Source organism: Papio anubis, chromosome 16 (genome assembly GCF_008728515.1).
Source record: "Papio anubis isolate 15944 chromosome 16, Panubis1.0, whole genome shotgun sequence".
In the NCBI taxonomy this organism is placed as follows: domain Eukaryota; kingdom Metazoa; phylum Chordata; class Mammalia; order Primates; family Cercopithecidae; genus Papio; species Papio anubis.
Genome location: NC_044991.1, coordinates 74,543,475 through 74,553,429, shown reverse-complemented (window position 1 = coordinate 74,553,429; position 9,955 = coordinate 74,543,475). Strand labels below are relative to the sequence as shown.

Genomic DNA, 9,955 nt, shown 5'->3' with positions numbered 1-9,955 from the left:
TTTTGAGTCTTAGTAATGGAAAGATGGTAGAGGAAATGGTGACCTTGTCTCTGACCTTATCTCCATACTTAGGTCCTCTCGATCTTTTTCTTTTTTTTTCTGAGACGGATAGAGTCTCTGTCGCCCAGGCTGGAATGCAATGGCGGGATCTCAGCTCACTGCAACCTCTGCCTCCTGGGCTCAAGCAATTCTCCTGCCTCAGCCTCCTGAGTAGCTGAGATTACAAGAGCCCACCACGCCTGGCTAATTTTTGATTTTTTTTTTTTTTTATTTGAGAAGGAGACTCGCACTGTTGCCCCGGTTGGAATGCAATGGCGTGATCTTGGCTCACTGCAGCCTCCTCCTCCTGGATTCAATCGATTCTTCTGCCTCAGCCTCCAGAGTAGCTGGGATTATAGGCACTCGCCACCAGGCCCAGCTAATTTTTTGTAGTTTTTTTTTTTTTTTTTTTTTTTTGGAGACGGAGTCTCACTGTGTCGCCCAGGCTGGAGTGCAGTGGCCGGATCTCAGCTCACTGCAAGCTCCGCCTCCCGGGTTCACGCCATTCTCCTGCCTCAGCCTCCCGAGTAGCTGGGACTACAGGCGCCCGCCGCCTCGCCCGGCTAGTTTTTTGTATTTTTTAGTAGAGACGGGGTTTCACCGTGTTAGCCAGGATGGTCTCGATCTCCTGACCTCGTGATCCGCCCGTCTCGGCCTCCCAAAGTGCTGGGATTACAGGCTTGAGCCACCGCGCCCGGCCATTTTTTGTAGTTTTTACTAAAGACGAGGATTCACCATATTGGCCAGGCTGGTCTCCTGATCCACCCGCCTCGGCCTCCCAAAGTGCTGGGATTACAGGTGTGAGCCACAGGGCCCGGCCAATTTTTGTACTTTTAGTAGAGATGGGGTTTCACCATGTTCACCAGGCTGGTCTCTAACTCCTGACCTCACGTGATCTGCCCGCCTCAGCCTCACCTCCTAAAGTGCTGAGATTACAGATGTGAGCCACCGTACCCGGCCTGGTCCTCTGCGTCTTATTATTATTATTATTATTATTATTTTATTATTTATTTATTCTTTTGAGACGGAGTCTTGTTGTGTCGCCCAGGCTGGAGTGCAGTGGTGCAATCTTGGCTCACTGCAACCCCCGCCTCCTGGGCTCAAGAGATTCTCCTGCCTCAGCCTCCCGAGTAGCTGGGACTACAGGTGTATGCCACCACACCCAGCTAATTTTTTGTATTCATATTTGTATTTATTTATTATTATTTTTTATTTTTTAGACTGAGTTTCACTTGTTGCCCAGGCTGGAGTGCAGTGGCACGATCTCGACTCACCACAACCTCTGCCTCCTGGGTTCAAGCGATTCTCCTGCTTCAGCCTTCGTGAGTAGCTGGGATTACAGGCATGTACCACCATGCCTGGCTAATTTTGTATTTTTAGTAGAGACAGGGTTTCTCCATGTTGGTCAGGCTGGTCTTGAACTCCCGACCTCAGATGATCTGCCCGCCTCGGCCTCCCAAAGTGTTGGGATTACAGGCGTGCACCACCGCGCCCGGCCAAACACAACCACCCTTTTGTATTTTTAGTAGAGACGGCGTTTCACTGTATTAGCCAGGATGGTTTTGATCTCCTGACCTCATGATTTGCCCGCCTCAGCCTCCCAAAGTGCTGAGATTACAGGCATGAGCCACCATGCCCGGCCACTTTATTTTATTTTATTTTATTTTTATTATTTTTTTTTGAGACAGAGACTCACTCTGTCGCCCAGGCTGGAGTGCAGTGGCGCGATCTCAGCTCACTGCAAACTCTACCTCCCGGGTTCACGCCATTCTCCAGCCTCAGCCTCCCGAGTAGTTGGGACTATAGGCGCCCGCCACCACGCCCAGTTAATTTTTTGTATTTTTAGTAGAGACGGGGTTTCACCGTGTTAGCCAGGATGGTCTCGATCTCCTGACCTTGTGATCCGCCCTCCTCGGCCTCCCAAAGTGCTGGGATTACAGGCGTGAGCCACCGCGCCCGGCCTATTTTATGTTTTGAGACAGAGTCTCACTCTGTTGCCCAGGCTGGAGTGCAGTGATATGATCACCATTCACTGTAGCCTTGAGTTCCTTGACTCAAGTGATCTTCCTACCTCAACCTGTTGAGTAGCTAGGACTACAAGTTTGCACTACCATGCCTGGCTAATTTCTTCTATTTTTTGTAGAGACGTGGTCTTGCTTTGTTGCCCAGGCTGGTCTCGAACTCCCGGGCTCAAGCAGTCTGCTCACCTCAGCCTCCCAAAGCACTGGGATTACAGGATTGAGCCATGGGACCCAGCCTCTTTGCACCTTATTTGGCGTAGCCATACCTGGCCTTTTTATATTCCTCTGAAACATCAAGCTGCCAAACTCAGCCCAACTTAGAGCCTTCCTACTTCCTGTTCCCTCCACCAGGAAGGTTCTATGTTCTTCAGCTCCAATGTCACAGCCTCCTTGAAGGGTCTCCCCACCTCCTGCCCACACTATCTAAAGCAGATACCTGCAGGCACTGTGGCTCATACCTGTAATTCCAGCACTGTGGGAGGCTGAGGTGGGAGGATCATTTGAGCCCAGGAGTTTGAGACCTGCCCAGACCACATAGCAAGACCCCTGTCTCTTACAAATAAAAAATTAAGTCCGGTGCGGTGGCTCATGCCTATAATCCCAGCACTTTGGGGGGCTGAGGCGGGCGGATCACAGGGTCAAGAGATTGAGACCATCCTGGCCAACACAGTGAAATCCTGTCTCTACTAAAAATACAAAAATTAGCCAGGCGTGGTGGCGTGCGCCTGTAATCCCAGCTTGGGAGGCTGAGGCCGAGGCAGGAAAATTGTTTGAACCCGGGAAGCAGAGGTTGTAATGAGCTGAGATCTCGCCACCACACTCCAGCCTGGCGACAGAGCGAGACTCTGTCTCAAAAACAAACAAGCAAAAAACTAGTAAAAAAAAAAAAAAAAAAAAAAATTAGCTGCGTGTGGTGGCACACACTTGTGACTCCAGATACTCAGGAGGCTGAAGTGGGAGGATTGCTTGAGTCAAGGTGGTTGAGGCTGCAGTAAGCTGTCATCTTGCCATCACACTGCAGTCTGGAAAACAGAGTGAGGACCCCCTCTCTTAAAAAAAAAAAAAAAAAAAAAGCCAGGCTTGATGACTCATACCTGTAATCCAGCACATTGGGAGGCCGAGGAGGGCAGATCACGAGGTCAGGAGTTCGGGTCCAGCCTGACCAACATGGTGAAACTGTCTTTACTAAAAATACAAAAATTAGCCGGGCATGGTGCCATGTGCCTATAATCCTAGCTACTCAGGAGGCTGAGGCAGGAGAATCGCTTGAACCCGGGAGGCAGAGGTTGCAGTGAGCCGAGATCATGCCACTACCCTGGGAGCTAGGGGGTGACTCCATCCTCAATCTCAAAAAAAAAAAAGAAAAAAAGAAAAAAAGAATGGGACTGTTAGTCCCGACCTCAGTTTACTCATCTAGGAGTGGGGTTGATAAGTATAATGGCTCCTGCTTTATAGTTCTGAGGATAAATGGGTTAGTTCATGTAAAGTGTTTAAAAATCATATCTGGGCCGGGCGCGGTGGCTCAAGCCTGTAATCCCAGCACTTTGGGAGGCCGAGACGGGCGGATCACGAGGTCAGGAGATCGAGACCATCTTGGCTAACACGGTGAAACCCAGTCTCTACTAAAAAATACAAAAAAAACTACCCGGTCGAGGTGGCGGGCGCCTGTAGTCCCAGCTACTCGGGAGGCTGAGGCAGGAGAATGGCGTAAACCCGGGAGGCGGAGCTTGCAGTGAGCTGAGATCCGGCCACTGCACTTTGGGAGGCTGAGGCAGGCGGATCACTTGAGGTCAGGAGTTCCAGACCAGCCAGGCCAACATGGTGAAACCCCGCCTCTACTATAAATACAAAAATTAGCACGGCATGGTGGCACGCACCTGTAATCTCAGCTACTCTGGAGGCTGAGGCAGGAGAATCTTTTGAACACAGGAGGTGAAGGTTGCAGTGAACTGAAGTTGTGCTGCTATACTCCAGCCTAGGCGACACAGCGAGACTCCATCTCCAGAAAAAAATAAAATTAAAAAAAAAAAAAAAGAATTAGCCAAGAGTGAAATAGTAACAGCAACTAAATGAGTGCTGACTCTGTGCAGTGTTGCTGCAAGCTCTTGGTAGAGATGATTTATTCAATGATTCCAGGTACTTATTATTATTGTTCCCATTGTACTGATGAGAAAATCAAGGCACAGAGAATTTAGTACTTCAAGCAAGGCTGCACAGCTGGCAAGTGGGGTGGCTGGGATCCACACCCATAGAGTGTGGCAGCAGCAGCCACACACTCAATCACTGCACAGTTGTGCTTCTTGATGTGGGGAAGAGAAAGGAAAAAGGTTACAGGTGCAAGAGAAATGGGGCTAGTTGTTAAGCCAGGGCTCAAATGGGAAGACATCCGATGGAGGGTGCAGCAGGGGAGACGCCTTGTTGGCAGTGGGGAATCCTTTCAGAAGCAGGAGGGAAGATGCAGACATGTTGAGGCCCCGCAGAGGAAATGGCTTGCTGCTGGGTGGTTTGGGGAAGTGGGCAGATCTGTTGATTGTAGGAAGGATCAGAGTAGAAGATCAAGTACCACGGCTCCAAGGAGAAGAGAACAAGTTAGAGAATGGAAGGAACAGGTGGATGATCTGAGTGGCCGGAGCAGAGCGAGCCGCAGGAGGGTGGAGGGAGATGGTCGGAGATCAGAAGGGCACAGCGCCATCCGGGAGGCTGGCGGGTCATTTTCCGGACTTGGGCTGTTACTGAGAAATAGGAGTCATTGATGGATTTTGAGCAGAGGAAGGACAGGAGCTGACTTGTGTTTTGAAAGGATCACTGGCAGGCTGGGCACGGTGGCTTACGCTTGTAATCCCAGCACTTTGAGAGGCCAAGGTGGGCGCGTCGCTTGAGCTCAGGAGTTCCTGACTAGCCTGGCCAATATGGTGAAATTTGAAACCCCATCTCTACTAAAAATACAAAAAAAAAATTAGCCGGGTGTGGTGGTTCGCACCTGTAATCCCAGCTATTCGGGAGGCTGAGGCAGCAGAATCACTTGAACGGAGGAGGTGGATGTTGCAGTGAGCTAAGATGACACCACTGCACTCCAGCCTGGGCGACAGAGTGAGGCTGTGTCTCAGAAAATAAATAAATAAATAAATAAATAAATAAATAAATAAATAAATAAAGTAAGTAAGTAAGTGGCTGGGCACAATGGTTCATGCCTGTAATCCCAGCACTTTGGGAGGCCAAGGCAGGCGGATCATGAGGTCAGGAGATCGAGACCATCCTGGCCAACATGGTGAAACCCCTGTCTCTACTAAAGACACAAAAAAACTAGCTGGTGTGGTGGCATGTGCCTGTAATCCCAGCTACTTAGGAGGCTGAGGCCGGAGAATTGCATAATCATGGGATACGGAGGTTGCAGTGAGCTGAGATTGTGCCACTGCACTCTAGCCTGGGCGACAGAGTAAGACTTTGTCTCAAAAAAAAAAAAAAAGGAGCGAAAAATAAAATAAAATAAAAGGATCATTGGCAGCCTGGGTGGTATGGTGCGCATATGTGTGTGTGAGTGCATGTGTACAAGTGTTTGCAAGGGCAGAAGCAGAGAGCTCAGGTAAGATTCTTGCAACCATCCGGATGAGAGATGGCGTTCTACTGAGCTCTAATATATGTCAAGTGCTGTGTTCGACTCTTGAGGGCATGATGGTGAAGAATTCAGACAAGGTCCTTCCTTGCCTTGTGAAGCGCTCAGCCTGGTGCACAGCTTCTCAGCCTCTGTACTATTGACATTTGAGGCTGGTTAATTCTCTGCTGTGGGGTCTTGTCCTGTGCATTGTAGGATGTTTAGCAGTACTAGATGCCAGTAGCGCTCCCCACTTGCCTGAAAGATCTTATAACCCAAAATGTCCCTAGACATTGCTAAATGTCCCCTTGCAGGGGCAAAACCACTGGTCTAGTGGGAGGGAGAAACACAGCGAATAAATCTATAGTCTTCTGCCCATAAAAGTAATTGCTAGGAAGAAAAAAGAGCAGGGCCTGAATTTTCCTGCTTTTATTTTCCTTGTGCTCCTGCATCCCTTGCTGGGCGCCTCACCCGCGCTGTGGCCATCTGCCTGATGAGGCGCGATCATTCACCGCCTGCCCTTTCCACCAGCCCTTTTTGTTTTCCCTCCCGCCATTTGCCTAATCCTGCCAGTCCCTCCTAGAAAGAGGTAAAAAAACAAAACAAAACAAAACCCCACACCCCTCTCCTCGTAGGCATCTTCAGCAAGGGAGGGAGGCTCCTATCTGCCTCTTTGTGGCTGTAACATGTGTGGCTGTAACATGATGCAATCAGCTCCGGGCTCTGAAGGTGAGCCCTTCTGACATCGTGCCCGAAGTTGGCCTCAGTTCTAATTGGCCAAAAAGGAACAAAATAAAACAAGATATTTAAAACACGTCCCTGCCTCAATCCTGTCCATTTCGTGTAACGGTCAGAGAGGCCTGCTGTAGCTGGAGGCTGATAACTGCAAGTGTGCTTATTTTCGGAGACAGCCGAACAGGCTATCTCGGGATGCAGCTTGTGGGGCCGCTCCTGCCGCTGCTCGCCTGGCTGGAGGCCAGCGGAACGGGCGAGCCATTTCAGGGAGGCCAGGCCTCAGCTCATAAGGTGCTGGGGGAAGGGAGCTGGGGCCAGCCCTTCCTCTCCCTCGAGACCAGCGTTGTTACTGTGACACTCTGCCTGGCTCCCTACAGCCTGATTCTGTACCCCGATCCTCTCTGTACCCTGGGAACATTAAGAGAGACATGTTTTAATCTATTTTTATTAGCTCATTGCTTATTAATATCACCAAGGAACCTGCTTGTTTAGGCCTGTGCTGGCTTTTCTAGCCAGAGGCAGAATGACTGGACTTTTGTCTTCACTTTCCTTAAAGGGCTGAAAGCCAGGGTTTCCCAACCTTGGACATTTTGGATCAGATACTTCCTTGTTGTGGGGGGCTGGTCCTGTGTACCATAGATGTTTTGCATCATCCCCGGCCTCTACCCACTAGATACCAGTAATACAACCTCCCTAGCTGTGACAACCCACATGTCTCCAGGCACTGCCAAATGTCCCCTGGAGGGCAAAACCCCCCATGGTTGAGAACCACTGGTTTCATGGAACATAAAAGCCTAATTTTAGAGATGGCAAAGTGTTCTCCCTTGACATCTTGCATCTTGCTGGAGGTTGGGAGGGCGAGGGTCGCTTCCTCTGGGCCTCAGTCTGTAATGAGGGGCATTTGAATGAGTCTAATCTAAAAGTTCCCTTCAGCGCCATCATTCAGTACTGAAAACCCGCCTCAATAGGGTTGGTCTTCTTCAGGTTGCAGCACTGAGTTGTGATCACGCCACTGCACTCCAGCCTGGGCAATAGAGCGAGACACTGTATCGAAAAACAAACAAAACTGGTCTACCTCCTAAAATAAAACACAGATTATGCAGTTGCTGTTGGTAGATTTTAGCCTCATTGTTTCTGCTGTGCTCGGTTCAGCTTTGCTTTTGCTTCTTTCTTTAGAGGCAGGTGAAAGTACAGAGTTTAGGGATGTGAAGTGCTAACGGGGATGGACGTCTGATCTCTGGCACTTCCCAGCTGTGTGACCTTGGGCAGCTCACTTCACCTCTCTGGGCTTAGTTCCAGGTTTCTAACAATGTCACCTACTTCAGGAATCAGTCTATGTAAAGCACTAATTTAGAAGTAGCTGCTGGGATACTCACTGCAGTGGGGCTTTAAGAGGAGCTGCTGAATGGATTTCTAGATTGAGACCTGCAACATTTGGTTTTATTTCCTGCTTATCAGCCACATTCCATCAAGCCCAGGACCAGCCCTTCATAGGCCTCTGCCCCAGGCTTTCTTTTCAATCTGTGTTCCTCCCAGGATTCCATCTGCCACCATACTTTTGTGTCTGTCCCCAGTCGAATTGCTGTTTTCCAGATAACCTCAGACCTACCCGAATGCCAACAGCATTCCTCAAACAGAGCAGAGCTGCCAGAATAAGCCAGCAGCTTCCTGCTCTTTGCCCCAGAAAACATTTCAAGTGATCAAGTGATCAGAGAGAGGGAGGGAGGCGGGGAGGATGCTGTAGCTGCTTATGCAACAAGCTTTAATCCCAGGTTAAAATCCACCACGCACACCAGCGGCATATTTTATTTCCTCATTGGTTCGTGGAATTAGCCGCATGCCAGATCTGCCACCAACCCCACAGTCCTGTTTGTTCCCCTCAAAGCAGCACCCGCAGAAACAAACAGCATTCCATATGGGATGGTGGTGGAGGGCCGCTGCCCACACAGCTAGGAGGGCGAGCACTGAGCACGCACTGCTTCACTGTGGCCTCCACCTCTCGCCTCCTCCCATTTGGTCTCCCCATGCAGCTTTCTACCTCCAGGAAGAGCAGGCCCCTCCCTTCTGGTGAGGCCCAGGCCTGCTGTCCTGAGCGCTGGAGCTTTGTCAGGTTGGGTGGCCATGGAACTGTCCCTCCCTGCAGCTTGGCCTCAGCAGTCTAAAACAGTAACAACAGCAACATCCTGTCCGTTTTCATAAAGCCTGGGTCCTGCCCTGCAGTAGAGCGAGTTTCAATTCCCAGCTCATTCCTGAGCCTGTTTGATATGAGATTCCCGGCCAGGAAGAATTTATGTACAAGCAGTGGGCATCTGTTGTCCGTGTGGGGGTTGGAAGGGCAGGGAAAGCAAGCCATCAGCTCTTCGTTTTCTTTGTGGGAACCGTGTGGGACAAGAAAGCCCACAAGTCCTAATTTTAGGAGGAGAGGGGAGACTTTATTGCTCCAGAGTTATGCCTCCTGGCATATGGCTGCGTTAACTCTGGAAGCTTTCTCCAGCCTCTAAAGAATGGTGTTTATTTAGCTTCTGTGGTTCCAGCTTGCTGTTTTAAAAAATCCTGTTAATTAAGCACCTTGTCATTTAAAATGCTGAAGAAGGAAAGCAAGCAAGAAAACTTGGACATTTTAAGGTCCTTTTCGATCTCTGGGTACAGACCAACTGCAAAGGCAGCTTTAGGGAGGAGACCGGCAAAGACCTCCTAACGCAATTGAAGTGGGTAGAATGATAAGCAGCTCTGAACAACCAGTTAATATTTTACTGGGGAGTGGTGCCAGAGATGGGGGTGGGGGGGCTGCCAAATGGAGGGCTGTGTGTGAAATCGCTGTTCCATCTGCCTTGGGGGACGAAAAGAAGCCGTTCTCTGTGCAAATAAATGGAAGCAAGAATCCTCAGGAAGCCCAGGGGATTTGTCTGCCCACCGAGGAGGGCCCAACTCCCCCAGGCGCACACATACAGGGATGATTGTGGCAGGAAGGGCTGACCTACGGGGGTAGGCCTGACGCATAATGGGGGCTCTTGTTTCCGGGCTGAGCGTGCCATCTTTCTGTCTCCCTCTGGATTGAAATGGCTTCTCAGCCCGAGAGGCACTGCCTGTGCCCTGGATTCACAAGGTACACGCCTCCCTGGGAAGCAAAGGCTGAGAGACAGCGGCTCTCTCTCTCTCTCTGCATCTGCCGGGAGAGCTGCAGCTGGTATTTTTCCACAGGCCTTTGCTGCGATCTCAAGGCCTAGTTTTTCCCAGCCAGGCCCGGAGTCCGAGAGAGGGTTAACAGGCAGGAAGCCGAAGGCATCGCAGGCTAATACGGAAGTCAGATTTGTGTTTAACTGACAGGTTTAGCAGGCCTCGGCCGTGGGGGAGGGGCCGGGAGGCAAGGGAAGTTTGTAGATCCAGGCATGTGGCCTGCGAGGAGGGCTTTGGGTTTTTCTTAGGGTAAGGACGGAGAGGGGTCCCCCTTGGCATCGTGGCAGGGAGGCAGGAACCCACGTTGATTTTGCACGCAGGACTGGCTAAGCAGGGCGAGAGGCCCACGGCTCTCTGGCCTGCCTTGCAAGGAGGCATGGGGACAATGACT

General features: G+C 50.4%; 1 protein-coding gene across 1 annotated transcript in view; it reads left to right on the top strand.

The window, feature by feature from the left end:
* The first annotated feature begins 9,769 nt into the window (after positions 1 to 9,769).
* Positions 9,770 to 9,955, top strand: part of ZMYND8 (zinc finger MYND-type containing 8) — a 148,831-nt gene continuing 148,645 nt past the window's right edge. Inside the window, exon 1 of the mRNA XM_021920969.2 lies at positions 9,770 to 9,813. The gene's annotated coding sequence lies outside the window, so the exon portion shown is untranslated. The remainder of the gene's footprint in view (positions 9,814 to 9,955) is intronic.